Source organism: Pinus tabuliformis, chromosome 9 (assembly GCF_031772625.1).
Source record: "Pinus tabuliformis cultivar Carrire ecotype Pingquan chromosome 9, CPIR1, whole genome shotgun sequence".
Lineage (NCBI taxonomy): Eukaryota > Viridiplantae > Streptophyta > Pinopsida > Pinales > Pinaceae > Pinus > Pinus tabuliformis.
Window position 1 is genome coordinate 1,023,548,479 of NC_142307.1, and position 17,489 is coordinate 1,023,565,967.

At 37.6% G+C, this 17,489-nt stretch overlaps 1 pseudogene; it reads left to right on the forward strand.

Annotated features, from left to right (window-relative positions):
* Positions 1–974: 974 nt before the first annotated feature.
* Positions 975–15,776, forward strand: LOC149152192 (monothiol glutaredoxin-S17-like; annotated as a pseudogene).
* Positions 15,777–17,489: the final 1,713 nt, after the last annotated feature.

Here is a 17,489-nt window from a genome sequence, read left to right on the forward strand (position 1 = left end):
AAAGTCTCAGTGTTTGAATCATGTTTTTATGGTAGAAATGGATTCAACAACATCAAAAATATATGGAGCACCCAAAATCTTGAAGTTGTTTGAATCATGTTTTTGATGGTGGAAATGGATTCAGCACCTGAGGCACCCAAAATCTTGAAGTTTGATAGCCGTGGCCAATTTGATCAAAAACTGACCGAAATTTCTACAATTTCATAGCAAATTTGCACGCTGGTTAGACTACTACATTAATAACTAGGAAAGAAACTTAAAAGATAAAATAAAAAATATAACATTATAGTTATATTTCTTAGTCTTTTCTTTTCCTTAATTTATTATATATAATTATTTATTGTTAAATTAATTAAGTGTTTTGTTTTGTTTTTTTTCTAACAATTACTTTACTTTATCTCTTAGTATTTTTAATTGACCAATTTTTAATATTTTAATAATATTATCTAAATATTCCCTTCAAATTATTATTTTAATTAAAATAATTTATATTTCTCAACGACAAAGTGCATCTCTGCTATTAGAAAGTTCAAAACGTTCGACCAACAAATAATATTGATATAATTAAATTATTTTTTTTCCAAAAATCTTATTTTTAAATTAAAATTTATAATTTGTGATTTAAACCATATATTTTTAACCGTTAATTTTTTGAATTTAATTTTATATCTCATTCTTTTCAAATTTGAACTTGGCAAATCATTATCAAAATTAACCCCTTTTTTAATAAAATTGTTATAAAATTTGATGAAGGACTTAGATTTCAAATCTCAACACTATCTTAATTAAATTGAACCAAAAAGCTGTAACTACTATTCCCATTAGATAGGCTCTTTATCCGATGTAGATAAATAGTGAGGTTATTCTTTCATCTCTCTTTACTCAGTCAAACACTTGTTGCAGTAACTTTTGTTTTGGGTTGCACTACACTAGAAAGATGAATTAGGGCATCAAAATGCAATTTATTGATTAAAATGGGTACAAGTGTGAAGGATTTGCAATCCGAGGCCGAGCTAGATGGCGTGCTCAAGGAAGGAGGGCCTACCATATTGCATTTTTGGGCAGAATGGTGCCAAGAATCCAAGCAGATGGATAGAGTTTTCTCCCATCTCTGTACAGATACCCCATATGCTAAATTTCTCAGGGTTTGATCCTTTGAACTCATTTATTCCGGTCATTTCAAAAGCTACTTTGAGAGGGAATTTATTAGGGATTGTGCGGTATATATCTACTTTATTCAGGGGATGGATGACATCTCACTGTACTTGTGTATTGCGTAGGTTGAAGCTGAACAACAACCGGAGATTTTGGAGGCATTCTCTGTATCAGCGGTGCTATATTTCATCTTCGTTAAGGTTAGTTGCAGTAGGGGAGAGATTCCTAATGTTGTGTAGGGACCAGTAATTGATATAGTACTGGTCCCACCAAACCACCAGAAATTGAGACTTTTGCAACCAATATTTAAACAAAGATAAATAACATTAAGTATAAATAAGTATTAATTTATGTCCAAAATTTCCCAATACATTGACTGGGTCCACAACTGTCCATAAATAGTATCTTAATACTTAAGAGTGCAAACCATACTGACCCAACTAGAAAACAGAGAAAACCATAAATGCTTCCAAAATGGTCTATTCCAAAAGTACAAAGTAGCGGTCACTTCAACCCCCACTCATCAGAACTGAAGCTTTGCATCCCAAATAAATATCCATACCTGCACATAATAAAAGGGAATGTATGTCAGCCATAACTGCTGTGTTGTTCAATAACTAAATCCCCTATGTTCAATAAATGTCACCCAACCCAATAACATTTAAACCCACTTTGTTCAATAAATGACACCCAAACCCAATAACTGCAATAAATGAAACCCAACTCACTTTATTTCTCATTAAAACAAATCAAAGCACATGGATCAACAAATAACAAATTCCCAACCATGAGATCACATCAAATTAAATCTAGACCACACATTCAAAATGAAGCCATTGCAATCCATGTCCATCCATGTCCACCAATTAAATTCAAGTGCCAAAAACTATAAAATAAGTTCAACCACTGTTCAAGTTGCATTTTATGCTTTCAAACTATTCAGCAACCTTGAAGACAAAACATCACAAAATAGTTGCCAGTATATCCAGGTTAGTTATATCAATTACAACACATTTTTCTTACAGTTCTGTTTTCATTTATCAGAGTTCTTACAGTTTCAATTTCACTTTCATGAAAATCAACACACAACCTACAGTTCTATTTCACAATTCACCTTCTTACAGATTCAGTTTCACTTTCATGAAAATAAACACACAGCCTACAGTTCTATTTCACAATTCACCTATTTCTATTTCTATGTTCATACTTATAGACGTATTGATGTGCTCGACAAGATTTTAGTGAAAAGCATAATCAAATGACTACTACTTAAGAAGAGCTGACATATAACCAAGAGGATCAGACGAAAACATACTGTAAGGAAAATACTATTAAGGAGCATCGAGATATAACCACAAGGATATGACAAAAATAGATAGTAACGAAAAGACTGTTAAGGGGAACCGAGTTATAAGATGAAAACATACAGTAAGGAAAATATTTTTGTCCATTTAGATGAAAACATACAGTAAGGAAAATAGAGTCCCCAGAACAACATTTATAATGATGATCCATCCCGAGGCACTAGTCATCAGAATCTATGATTGGTATTATGAATGATCAGAATCAATAAGAATCGAGGCCCCTCACCTCATCAGATGCAGCTATCACCTGGGCTATCACTATGAAATGCATTCCTCGCATACGAATTAGTATCCCAACACACAGATATGGACCTCCACTCATAGGAGTTGTGGCCACCAACAATGTATCCTCTCATTGTTGTTGTGGCCACCGTAAGATATGTCAAAATAACCCCCACCCAAGTGTGAAATCATGCGAATGAGCTAGGGAACTACCTTAATAAGCTTTCAAGTGGTTAACATAGTGTCAAATCACCATAAAAATGCATGCAATAAGGCTAGTGCTCCATCAAGGGATGTTGGACACATCATAACAAAGTGGTTCATGTGTGCAATTCCCTCATATCTCCTAGGACATTCTAACTAGGAGACTTCAAACTCGAAATATCTAGACAATGTGAACAATGAGAAAGTAAGCTAGTGCCCTCAATAAGAATGATCTCCAAAATTGCAAACCATAAGAAATTCAGCATCCAAAGTGCTAGGGTGCTCCATCTTAATGAAGATTAATCACAACCAAACCATGGTGAAGCACCCTTAATTTAACCATCATACCAAGAAGCAAATTATTAACACTTGAAACTTAGGGAGACCCTAAGTTGATGGGTTCCCACTACATGAAATGCATGAAGTGTTTAATAGTTGCTAAGTTGAGACAACCCAAACATGCCAACACTGCCAAATAATGAGGGTGCACTAGAACATCAAGAGTTTAAACCATTAGGCACATGCTAACTCATCAATTAGGCCACCACTAACATGCTAGAACATCCCATCCCACACTCACCAGCAACCATCGTGGCAATAATTTCACCCCAAGATAGCACCATTTATAAGCCAAAACACAAATGCACCCCCTGTCCATCAAAACATCTATCAATGTGATCTTGCAAGCTTGATCCTTGTGACAAAAATTCACTAGTGTTGTGATGAAAATCACAAGTGCAAACCTCATGTAACATGAGGGGTAACAACCTGTATGAAAGGGGTTGGCCCTGTGGTTGTTTATTGTGCTGTGGTTTTAAGTTTTAATTGTTATAGCACCAAAAACCTTTCACACAGCAAGCCCTGTAATTTCAATTACCAAGATAAATTAATGCATAGGAAATCCTGGTGTGGTTTATTTCTTTTTTCCTGTTTCTGTGCATGCTCGTCTGTGTATTTGAGCTTTCAGTGCAAGCTGTGCTAAAGTGACTGAGATTGTAACAGGCAGGGGTGTCCTCTAGTGTCGGCATCACCAAATCAAAGATGAAGACATATACAAGACAACATAGTAGCATACTGAACAAGATGCTACTATGAGCAACAAATGCCCCAGCTACTTTTATCATTTATCTTCTGGATGGACACTATATTAGCAAATCGTTGAACAAATTTTTACTTGTTTTTCCTTGATGATACTTTGACGACTTTTAAGTTCAGAGGAGAACATAATGATCATATCAGGCTTTTATTGCAAGCGCTTAGGGAACAATAGCTTCATGTCAAACTCGGTAAATGCTGTTACTAAAAATCTAAGTTTTCTTCCATTTCCATCCAGTTACATCACTGCAGTGGAAATGTAGGGATGTGGTCAAAGGACAGGTTTGGAGAAAGGGATGCTGAGGCAAGAACTCTATTTGTAATCTTCGACTTTTGTAATAATACATATTCCAATGTCAGCCAATCACTTACAGAAAACAACAAAACAATAAAAAAAACAAACAACAAACAACAAAACAATATTTTAAGTAGTCAAACCGAACAAGAGCTCTATTGGGAAATGCATAACAAAGCCAATCAATACAGTCATGGTATTTTAAGTGTAAAGACAAGTTATCAAAACAACAATCATTGATAATTTTGAAGACATACAACAAAATGATTCTGTATATTTGATTTTTCAAAGATACTAACATACATGTTGATAATTTCCTGTAATAAAGCAGAATTATTTTTGCCTTATATGAAAGCATAATTTACAAATATTCTAATGTCTAAATGCATGCAATAATTTTACAGGTTGTTGCATCTATGGAAAAAGGGAGTTACGCTGCTCGTACAAGGAGAAGTGGCAGGAGAGTGACAAGGGGTGCACAGCTGCATGCACATCGTCTGATGAGGACAGGACACTTGATGTCAATGTCAACAATGCCCCAGGGAACATTGTTGAGGATGACCATGTGACGGTAGCTGATGTTAACACACTATCAACCACATAACCACCGTCAACAACAATCCAAGGGGCAAGTTCAACTAAAAAGATCAGTGTTATAAGAGGATGGACAAAAGAACAAATGTTAGTTGCAATTGACGACATAGAGTTTAATGGATACTCAGTTCGGGCATCTGCAAAAAAACATGGTATTCCTCCCTCATCAATACATTATTGGATAAATGGACTGACTCATACAAAACGTAGAGGGCCTCTTACAGTTATGACTGAGGAGGAGGAGGCTGAGGTGGTTGAGTGGTGTAAAGAGATGGCCCAATTGGGACATGGGCTAGAGTTGTTACAACTCAAATCCACAGTTGCTCAAATCTGTCAAGGGAGGCCAAACCCTTTCAAATATGGGTTTCCTGGTAAATCATGGTGGTTTGGGTTTAAAAAAATGCATCTAGAACTTGTATTGCGTACTACTAAGGGCCTTGATAGAGACAGAGCATTAAATTTGTGCCCTGTAGTTGTGCAAAATTTCTATGACACACTTTCTAGTGCTTACGATAAACATTCTTATGGAGCAAACCATACATGGAACTGTGATGAAACATGTTTACAGGCAGGGAGGAATTTTGGCATGTCGGTAATTGCTAGGAGAGGGAGCCGAAATGTGCCAAACATTTTTCCTAAGAGTAGGGAGTGGATAACTATTTTATGTTGTGTCAATGCAATTGGTACTTCAATCCCAGGATTTTATCTATTCAAAGGTAAAAATCAACTGAAAAAATATATACATAACTGTGAACCAGGTGCATGCATCGCTGCACATCCCCATGCATGGATGACTAAAGAACTGTTTCTAAGTTGGCTTTTTCACTTTTCTGCATCGGTACTAGGTGGTGTCTCGCCTAATAACAGACACCTATTGATATTAGATGGCCATGGGAACCACATGGCTGTACAAACAATTGAGGAAGCAAACAATTTAGGCAGACCTGTTGACATTGCATGCTCATACCACTCACAGATTGCAACCCTTTGATGTTAGTGTGTTTGGTCCTTTCAAGAAATATTTTAGGTCGGAGCGCGCTGCATGGATGTCAAAGAATCCAGGGGTTGAGGTGAAAAGGTTCGAGCTAGTAGAGCTTGCAAGTAAAGCTTTTAAAAGGGCTTTGACACCATCAAATATCAAGGCTGGCTTTAGGAGGATAGGAATCTGGCCACTGAACTATTATGCTCTTATGCATGATATTGGTTGTAGCTAAGTGTTTCATGTGGATGGTGAGGAAGAAGGGAATGCTGAAACAAGTGTTGAAGTGCAAGAAGTAGATGACCAAGATGATGTTGTTGCAGCTGGTAATATGATTTCCCTATCTCAAGGACACTTATATGCTGAAGATGATGAAACTGTATGTGAAACACAATATAACCATGAACAAATTCGTAGTAACATGGAGATCATTCCACCAACTCAAGAACATGAAACTCCTGTTGCTGATATTGTTAATGACATTGTTGAACATGCAGTGGACAATGACCAATTGACATTGCCAAGCCAAGTAACCCCACCTTCATGGCTAGCAGAAGCAATGATTAATATGAATGCACATAGTGTCTCAACAACAAATGAAGAAAGCATGAACATGCCGTCACAACCAGCAGAATTGAATAGTGAAATTGTTCATTTTTTTGTGGACAATAGATCAATGGAAGAAGATGAAGCACATAATGAGGCATCAAATGAAGATAATGATATAGTTCAATCAGTTCCATCAGATACTGAAAGGGAAGTACCAAGCAATGACATGCAGGTGGGAGGGGTGGAGAAGACACTTGGCCGGTTCCTAAAGCTACCAGTAGAGAGAGTATCAATGAAAAAAAAGCAAGGTGCACCGAGTAGTCTTTGTTTGGGTCGAAGCTCACAGTTACTCACCTCAGAGGACTATATAAACCTGTTAGTTGAGTCTGAAAAAAAAGAAATTTGAAATGCAAGAATTAAAACATAAAAAGAAGGATCTAGTCAAGGAGAAGAAGGTAGCAAGGATTGTTGCAGCGCAACGTCGAGCAGATGAAAGGATTGAAAGAGATAAAGCAAGGGAAGTTAAGGACCAACAAAAACAAATGGCAAGACAGGAAAAGGCAAAAAGAAAGGCACAACAAATGCTTGAAAAGGAACAAGGGATGATCAATATGGTTGACAATGATACAAGAATCGCTGATGAAACCAGGATTATTTCAAACTCATTGGACTCCATTGCAGATAATACGCCATTATTTCAAGATCTCATAAAAATTCAAGTGCCTCACTATCAAACTGAGGGTTTACCCACTCGCCTTATTCCTACCAGAGTTGGTGTCAATTATATGTATGCTCATTACACACCTCCACTTAATGCAGGGGTCAGTAGTGCAAATGTGAGGTATGGGTACTCAATACCTCCATGGTTGGAAGCTGCAAATTGGAGTCAATCATATGGCAACAATCAACCATTTCCTAATCAACCCTTGACAGGTAGGCCAACCTACCTGGCTCAAGAAGGTAACTCGGGGAGTTTTGGCACTCAAGATTCTCAGGGCCATAAAGAATAGGGGTGTCATATGTTTTTGGTTGTAACCACATTATGATGTGGATTTTGGATGGATTGTATCTTTTTCTTGTCACAGAAACATTTTGGCTTACAAGCTAGGTTGTTTTATTTCATAATGTGTGCAACATTGTAGCCAAAATCCATTTTAGAAGGAACATCTATAGTCTATTATAATGTAGAAATCTTACAAGATTCTTAGGGTCATAAAGAATAGGGGTGTCATATGTTTTTGGTTGTAACCACATTATGATGTGGATTTTGGATGGATTGTGTCTTTTTCTTGTGACAGGAACATTTTGGCTTACAACCTAGGTTGTTTTATTGCTTTGAAATGCTAACAACATTATGGTTCTTCCACACGTCATCTAAAGTACATAGAAATCAAATTGCAACCATTGCTCTCAATCTTCATTTAATATTCTTGCACAATTTGAGACGTGCAATAAATTTGAAACTTGCAAACTTCTCTTCTTGGATTTCTCTCTCTCTCTCTCTCTCTCTCTCTCTCTCTCTATATATATATATATATATAATCTAGAAAGAAAAAATCTTTATATTTCAGAAAGAGAAATATACATGTTACATCCTCTGCAGGGAAATGGAAGTGGCTCACAGTGCTTTTCTGTAAACTTGAATCATACACCAATCCTGCTGATATGTTTACTATACCGGTCCATTCATGGCCAATTACAGCAAAAAGCCAAAAAGGAGAGGTCTAGCTTGTATATCCTAAATACCACTTTGTAAAATGACTTTGATAGCAAAAAACTAAAAAACCAAAAGGGACAAAGGAATTTAAAACCTAAAAAGAGGGACATGTCTTGAATCAAATGACCATCCAGGAATTCATGAGAGAAAATCTCTACCTTGGAGGGACAAAACTTCCTTAGACAACTTATTTATCTTTGTGTTGATTCCCCTGAAAATATGAGAAGCAAATTCTGCCTTCATATCATATATGTGAACCAAAGCCTGGAGCATAATGGAGATAAAAGAAATGAGAGGAGTTTAAGTGAAGAACAATTCTTACTCCACACCAAGGAGGATGGCCTTGATTGGCCCAATCAAAAAACCCCCAAGGGATCTCAAAATCCGGAGGATGCATAATAGGATTGCTAGACTTTTCCTGCTTACAATCATACTAATATTCTCTTGTCAACTTCGCTATCATATATGAAACAACTTCCACTGGATTGGTTTGTTCTGGAAAATAATTTGACCTCTGCCTCGACAAAAGACAAATTAAAGAGGACAAATACCTACTGAACTGCTTGGGATCTATCAATTTTTTCAAATGATGAGGAAAGCTGAAGCAATCATCCACATCCACACAATCTCAAAATCACTAATCGACATGCTTACTAAGTTCATTCACATCCACAAGCCTATCTCCAGTCCATTCATGGCCAATTACAACAAAAAGCCAAAAAAGAGAGGTCTAGCTTGTATATCCTAAATACCACTTTGTAAAATGACTTTGACAGCAAAAAACTAAAAAACCAAAAGGGACAAAGGAATTTAAAACCTAAAAAGAGGGACATGTCCTGAATCAAATGACCATCTAGGAATTCATGAGAGAAAAGCTCTACCTTGGAGGGACAAAACTTCCTTAGACAACTTATCTGTCTTTGTGTTGATTCCCCTGAAAATATGAGAAGCAAATTCTGTCTTCATATCATATATGTGAACCAAAGCCTAGAGCATAATGGAGATAAAAGAAATGAGAAGAGTTTAAGTGAAGAACAATTCTTACTCCACACCGAGGAGGAGGTCCTTGACTGGCCCCATCAAAAAACCCCCAAGGGATCTCGAAATCCAGAGGATACATAATAGGATTGCTAGACTTTTCCTGCTTACGATCATACTAATATTCTCTTGTCAACTTCGCTATCATATATGAAACAACTTCCACTGGATTGGTTTGTTCTGGAAAATAATTTGACCTCTGCCCTGACAAAAGACAGATTAAAGAGGACAAATACCTACTAAACTGCTTGGGATCTATCAATTTTTTCAAATGATGAGGAAAGCTGAAGCAATCATCCACATCCACACAATCTCAAAATCACTAATCGACATGCTTACTAAGTTCATTCACATCCACAAGCCTATCTACAAGCAGCTTTAAGGTGAGAAGGAGGCAGCATGGAGGGAATGAAGGTTGTTGCAAGGCTAAGGCAAGGCTACGACAGGGTTGAAGGCAGCAACAGGCAGAAGGAGGAAGGGACAATGACAAGGAGATGGAGGAAGAAGAAAGGTAGGGGCTGAAGCAGAGGGAAGGGAAGCTACTACAGGCAGCGGAGAAGAGGAGGTAAGCCGCTAAAAAGAGGAGCAACAGAAGGCTTGAGTGGATGAGGTGTCGAGGAGCTTTTAGGGGTTGTTTCAAGGCTTAAAAAATTTAGAATTTTGCCTAAAAAAAGAGTGAGGAGACGTGATGGGAAACCTACAAAACCCTAAACCCTAACCTACAAAACCCTAAGCCCTCAAAATCAAAACCCCTAACCTACAAAACCCAAAACCTGTCATGAAAAGTTAATAAAAATTCCAATAAGGTGTTTTGTGTTGAAAAACACATAAGAAATGGCTGGTAGGATTAAAATCCTACCGGATAGAAGCCATGTCCAAGTCCAGAGCTTGCCACACCTTCGCCAGACCTTCTCCGGAGCTCGCCACACCTGCAACAAGTTGGAAATTAGCAATTGGACAACAAAAAAACCCAAAAAACCAAACAAAAAACACAAAAACCTGCAATTACCTGTAAATGCAACCTTCGACCTCGAACTGGCTGAAACTAGTACTGACTCTGTTAGGCCCCTATACTACTAGTGTAACCCCTTATTGTTATTAGTACAACCCACTTATTATATTGATGTACCCATGTAGTGCCCATATTGTTACTATTGTGCCACATATAAGAAGCCCATTATTGTTATTATTGTGCCCTTACATTATTATTGTTATGTCAGCTCTAATTATGTTACAACCCCTTAGACTCCTATATATAGAAAGGAGGTATTTTCATTTGTATCATCCAAGAATGGTTCATTTGTGTAATGTAAAGGAGGTTTCCCCCTCGAAGAGGCTGAATTCTAAGGCGTTGATCTCTCTTTTCTATCTTTTTGTGAGATGGTTTCATAACATTTGGTATCAGAGCTTTGGATTCTAGGGTTTCGCTGCTCCAAACAGGTCATCGTGGCATGTTCGCTATAACTTTTTTTCTGCAACGTTTCAGAAGCTAAAAAAAAACCCATTTGAGAAGAAAGTGCGCTAAATATCGAGTCTGAATTTCAGAGCTTTTCGCGCTATATTTGCAGAGATATGATCTGAGGAAGTTGGTCTTTTTGCAGACTCCTGAATTACATTCCAAACAAGTGACCTGGGGAAAATCGTCATAACTTTCTCTCTGAGCATTGGATTGAAATTTTGTAAGAAGGTACAGAAAGTAGACGGACTGTAGTTTCTTGTATATATTTTTCAGAGCCAAAGGTCAAAACAGTGACACGTGGCACTTCATAAAAGTTCGCTCTTCTGGAAAGGTCTATAATCAGGTCATCTTTTGAGATTGTGCATAACTCTTTCTTGGAAAATCCAATTTGGATCAGACTGGTGGCATTGGAAAGAGGATGCAGAGAGCTACTACAGGTCACAATTTTAGAACTTAAAGATCCTAAAGTACAGAGTTACAATCGTTTCAAGATCGAGCTCCTAAAATCAAGAAAAAACAAGATGAGGAAGTTTGATGGCAAGGATTCGGTAAATTGGATACTTCAGATGGAGAAATATTTTGATCTACATGGTGTACCACTGTTACAAAAGGTATGTATTGTATCTCCATATTTAGAACTGGATCAATTTTTATGGTATGAAGGGCTTTGTTCTCGTAAACGACTTGTTACGTGGTCAATTTTCACGGAGGAAATGATAGCACGTTATGAGGATACAAAGAGCAACACCTTCTTTAGAGCAACACCACAACAATTGGAAAGACTAAAAGGGCTTTGTGACATAGTGGAAAGCAAAATTATGGAAACCAGGAAGCATACCCTCCACAACTACAAAGATGGAAGTGTTGTTTCTCCCAGCCTTCCACAACCTACAAGGGTTACACCACAACAATTGGAAGAAAAAAGAGAAAAAGGGCTTTGTTACAATTGTGATAGCAAATGCACTAAAGGTCATAAGTGTGCTGAAAAGAAATTATTTTACATAGAATATGAAGAGGAGGAAGAAAAGGATCAAGAAACATCAAAACAAGAGGATATACGCCAGGACTCCACCCCAGAGAAAGAAGAAATGAATCAGACCATATCTTGTAAAGCATTGGCAAGAATTACCACTCAAACTCTTAAGATAGAAGGACATATCAAGAAGAAAAAGGTGCAAGAAGTGAAAGATCACATCGAGAAAGAAGAAATGAATCCAACCATATCTTGTAATTCATTGGTTGAGATTACCACTCCTCAAACTATCAAGATAGAAGGACATATCAAGAAGAAAAATGTTCAAGAAATGAAAGATCACATCGAGCATCAAGAAATGAATCCGACCATATTTTGTAAAGGATTGGAAGAAATTACCACTCCTCAAACTCTAGAGATAGAAGGACATATCAAGAAGAAAAAGGTTCAAGCAAAGAAAGATCACATCGAGCATCAACAACAAGTTCTCCAACTTTTAAAGGATAACACCACTTCGGTGCAAAATCAAACAAAACAACAGGTAGATCAACATCGTAGTGAATTTTTTTTTGATGTAGGTGATTAGGTATTTTTACTGCTACATCTCAAGCAAGCTATTTATGAGAAGGAAATGTTGGCAATACTACATGCACTTAAAAAATGGTGACCTTACCGAATGGGAAAACTCTTCAAGGATGAGGATGTGGAAGCATTGTTTTGTGCTATTTCTATTATACAACCAGATTGGATAAAGGAAGCAAGGGATGAATGGAAGAAGGACGAAGAAGTATGGCCACTTATTCAAAAGTTGCAAAAGATCCCAATTCAAACAATATTGCTAGAAATTGAAGAGGAAGGAAAAATCATATTGGAACCTGGAGTAGTCACAGAAACAAGAACCCGACAGCTACAAAATCGATCAATTTCAGAGTATCTCATCAAGTGGAAGAACTTACCCGCTGAAGATTCTACATGGGAGGACAAGAATTTTATACAGAAGCATCAAGAACTACTCAAGCATTGAAGACAAGGCTTTTTGAAGGAGAGGGGCATGTTAGGCCCCTATACTACTAGTGTAACCCCTTATTGTTATTAGTACAACCCACTTATTATATTGATGTACCCATGTAGTGCCCATATTGTTACTGTTGTGCCACATAGAAGCCCATTATTGTTATTATTGTGCCCTTACATTATTATTGTTATGTCGGCTCTGATTATGTTACGACCCCTTAGACTCCTATATATAGAAAGGAGGTCTTTTCATTTGTATCATCCAAGAATTGTTCATTTGTGTAATGCAAAGGAGGTTGCCCCCTCGAAGAAGCTGAATTCTAAGGCGTTGATCTCTCTTTTCTATCTTTTTGTGAGCTGGTTTCATAACAGACTCCTCCCCAAACAACAAATAGCATGAATTAAACCACCACCAAGGAAACCCTAAACCACCGGCGGTCTAGAATGACCAACAATTGTAAGCGGAAAACCACAAGAACAACATAAACCCTGTTCCAACCATGGACGCGTATCGACAAACAATGGCGGACATCAGCTCAACCATGGTGGACGAAGCGCGCAGGTATTGGAGCCGTCCCGCGCCATCGTCGGCGGAGGGGCTTCGCCCAACAACCAGACCCGAATAGAAAAACAAGAGGGAAACAACACATCACAGAAATGAGGCGGAAATAAACCTTGACACGGTGCAGAAGCGAGTTTTGAAACCTTGACATGGTGCCCAACACGTCGCAGTCCACGTCGGACATGTGTCGTACGACGACAACTGTTGTTCATGTGGCTGTAGGCGAGGTGGAGGGGAGGGCGGATAGGTAATGGCGTCCCTCCCCTACATAAAGTGAATTTTGACAATGGGATTACTGCTGGATCTCATTCTTTTCGGAAACATCCTCAGATAATTTTGCATTTAAAGCCATATTTGTGTTTTCTGGATCGCTCTGGCATAGTTTTTGGCTTTCGATATAACTCTTAGCATGGGGAAACCGGCAATTGTAATAAAATATAGAAACTTAATGTCTTGCGACATATTTGTGTAGAAATCATAACTAGAAATGTTTGGAGTTATCACTAGTATTTTAGGCTGCGCAAACTCCCATTAGCTGTCTGCTTGCAACTCAAACCCTAGATGATCTCTGACAGAAGATCTCCGCCTTGTTTCTCACCTATCACTTGTTTTGGGTTATTAAGTTGGAATGCTATTATGGGATTTAGGGTTACAATTATTTGTCTGGTTCTTGCTTTGTAAGCTCAGTAGTAAGCTGCCCAGCAACGTTTCCAAATCGCTGATTGATCGACTATCAAATAGAAGCATGAGGCGGAGAAAATGTCAGAAGCCAGTAATTCTAGGTTGTCTAGTTTCGGCCATTCAAGAAAAAAATATCTGTTTCTGGGTGAAAAACTTTGATATAAACATTTTTCTGCTGGCTCCACAGTTTAATATCACCTATTACTACTGCTCTGAGTCAATTGTTTAACTCAAGGAGAAAACTGATTACATTGCCTACAACTTTGAATGTTTATCGTTTCCATTTATCTTATTTGCTATTTTTTGAGCACTTGCATTTTTATTTTTGATGTTTGTTTTCATGTTTTTTCATGCTTTTTTCTACCTCTTTAGGATGCCGAACTTGAGGCCCAAATGCAGATTTTGTTAATGTTCATGGTGGCTCTGTTTCTATGATAATAAATGTTTACGGAGACATAAACTTTCGACAACAAGAAAAAATATGGTCCCTTGGTTTTATTCCCTGGCATGCTGAGGCTGGGTGTTTAGTAATTATTGCAACTGTTTTACAGCTTTTTGAATCTCAGGAAAATCGTTATAATTCATGTGCCCTTATATAGACTATTCTATGCAGGATGGAAAGGTCGTAGATACATTGGAAGGCGCAAATCCATCAGAATTAGCTAATAAAGTGTCCAAGGTTTCTGGATCCTTAATCCATGTGAGCTTAGCTAGTCCTGCTACCCTTGGCATGGCTGCTGGTATGACAGTGATTGAGACAGTTAAGGAAATAAATGAGTCTCCACAGGTTGATACCATCAATGCTAGACCAAATACGGGGTTGAAGGGCAAACTGCAGCAGATTGTTGACTCCAAACCTATCTTTTTGTTTATGAAACGCACCCCCGATCAACCACGATGTGGATTTAGTAGAAAGGTTGTTGAGGTTTTGAAAGAGGTGGGTGTGGAGTTTGGCAGTTTTGATATCCTGAGCGATGAAGAAGTGCGTGAGGGAATGAAGGTATTCTCTAACTGGCCAACTTTTCCACAACTGTATTGTAAAGGTGAGCTGCTTGGAGGCTATGATATCACTCTTGAAATGCACCAGAGCGGGGAACTGAAGAAAGTGTTTGAACAGCATGGCTTGCTTTCTAATAATGACAAGGCTGGTGAATCAATTGTGGAACAGATTGCAACTGAACCAAAATCTGACGCTGAATTCTCAGGATCGGATAATGGAGGTATAGCAGCAGATTCAATGGGTATAACTGAATCCCTAAAATCTCGACTAGAGACCATCATTAAGTCCAGCCCTATCATGTTGTTTATGAAGGGTACTCCTGAAGAGCCTCGATGTGGTTTTAGTGTGAAAGCTGTTGAAATCCTTAGAGAGGAGGGACTGGAATTTGGAAGCTTCAACATTCTGACGGACAAGGAGGTGCGCGAAGGCCTTAAAACATATTCTAACTGGTCTAGCTATCCACAATTGTACATGAAAGGCGATTTTATTGGGGGATCAGATATCATGCTAGACATGCAAAAGAGTGGAGAGCTTAAAAAAGTTTCGGATGAGAAAGGGGTGATGCCCAAAGAATCTCTTGAAAATCGTTTGAAACATTTAGTGAATTCTTCTCCTGTCATGCTATTTATGAAAGGGAGCCCAGATGCCCCTCGTTGTGCTTCAGCTCAAAGGTTGTAAATGCTCTCAGGGAGGAGGGTCTGAGCTTTGGGTATTTTGACATTTTAAGTGACGAGGAAGTGAGACAAGGCCTAAAGACATATTCCAATTGGCCAACTTTTCCTCAAGTGTATCACAAAGGTGAGCTGATCGGGGGTTGTGACATTGTATTAGAAATGCATATGTCGGGAGAGCTCAAATCGACCTTGGCAGAGTAGGATCAAATCTGTGGAAAATACATGGAGATTCCGTAAAAAAACAACCTTATGTTGTTGTCTGGCTTTTATCGATTGATATATGGTTGTTGAATGATTCTGAACGGTTTATATATATATATATATATATATAGACTTCTACAAAAGAGCTTGTTTCTGTTGTTCTATTGAGCTAAGGAAAGTCTCAGGGCCATTAATTCTCATATTCTTCACGCTATGAAGTTTATTTAGAAACAGCCATGAGTAGATAGAATTCGTTTTATTGTTTCGGGTTTTCCTTGTTTATTGGCTTTACTTACCAAGAATCTTTGTTTTCCATCTCATTTGTCTTTCTGCATGTTTAAGAGTGAGTGCAATTTGTTCAAAAATTTGGACAAAATAATATAGGAAAGTGATGAATACCACACTCTATGTTCAGTTACTGTCTAATATGGACCTGATTTGTTTTCACTTTTAAACGGTTTCTTTAGTTGGGAGGCGTTGCTGCCCATGTTGTGGATGGCTTCAAGCCAAAGGGGTTGTGGTTTAATGGTGAGGCTGATGGATTTTTGAGCTGCCAAGGGTTTCAATCCCTCCGAGGCAAAACATTTTGAAATTCTGGAGTTATGCTTTCAAACAGGATTGGTTTTAGACATGTATGTAATGAGAGCGTTATTGGGACAGTTCTTACTGGTTTTGTTTTGATGTGAAAACCATTCTCAATGGCCGTCACTATATTCATTATACTGATGATTATCAAATGAATATCAACTGTTTTTATTATATTGTATTTTTAGTTTTACAAATATAAAATTCACGTAAAGCTCAGCAATACATTTCATTTAAATGCTTACATGCAGTAATTAAACTTTTGAGAAACAGGTCAATAAACCAATATTCTGGAGCACTTTTGCATTCTGGCTTACTTGTGCAACTTCGGTTTTAAAATTTGTTTCTTACAAAGGTTAAAAGGATTTGTTGGTATTCTGGTTATGCGTGCGGGTTTATTGTTTTGAAATTGGGGATTTATTTGGTATATAGAAATGTCAATACCTCTTATGTATATAAATAGAAGGTTTCCTTAATTGAATGCACGAAGAAACTACGTGGCCTTCTTTTTTCTATCAAATATAATTCTGTCATGTTGAGGCATTCCACTTCTTAAATGTGTTGGGCCTCCTTGTTTTTGTTTTTAAAGTTAATTTATGTGATGCTTATTTTTTTTTTTTAATGTCAAACACAATAATTGTATTATTTTTAGAAATTTTGTAACTGCTATGATGAATAATATGGAATTAATTTATTTTCACCAAGACACAAAATTTCTTAACACACATAAGTAGCGGAATAAACACAGATAAAAACAGTTACACTACTAGCGGAATAAACACAGTTACAAGAGACTATTTTTTTCTTGGGAAACACAAGGAAAACCCACTCCTTTGTTGTAGAATTTTATTGATAGAGTTTTGAGCAATCTGATCTCTTATAGGGCAATTTATCACACTGATAAATAAACTGATCCTCACGCTATACTAGCTGGACACACCCTGCCAAACCTCAACCTCTGCTCCTACTTGTGTCTTGCTAGGCCCTATTTCCTTGTGCTGGTTCCTCCTATTTCCTAGTGCAGACTTGGCCCCTATTATTTAGGAAAAACCTCCTAAGTTCTAGTCCAAAACTGGCAACAAGAAGTCTTTATCACAACATATTGGCTCCTCTGAGATACGCTCTCAT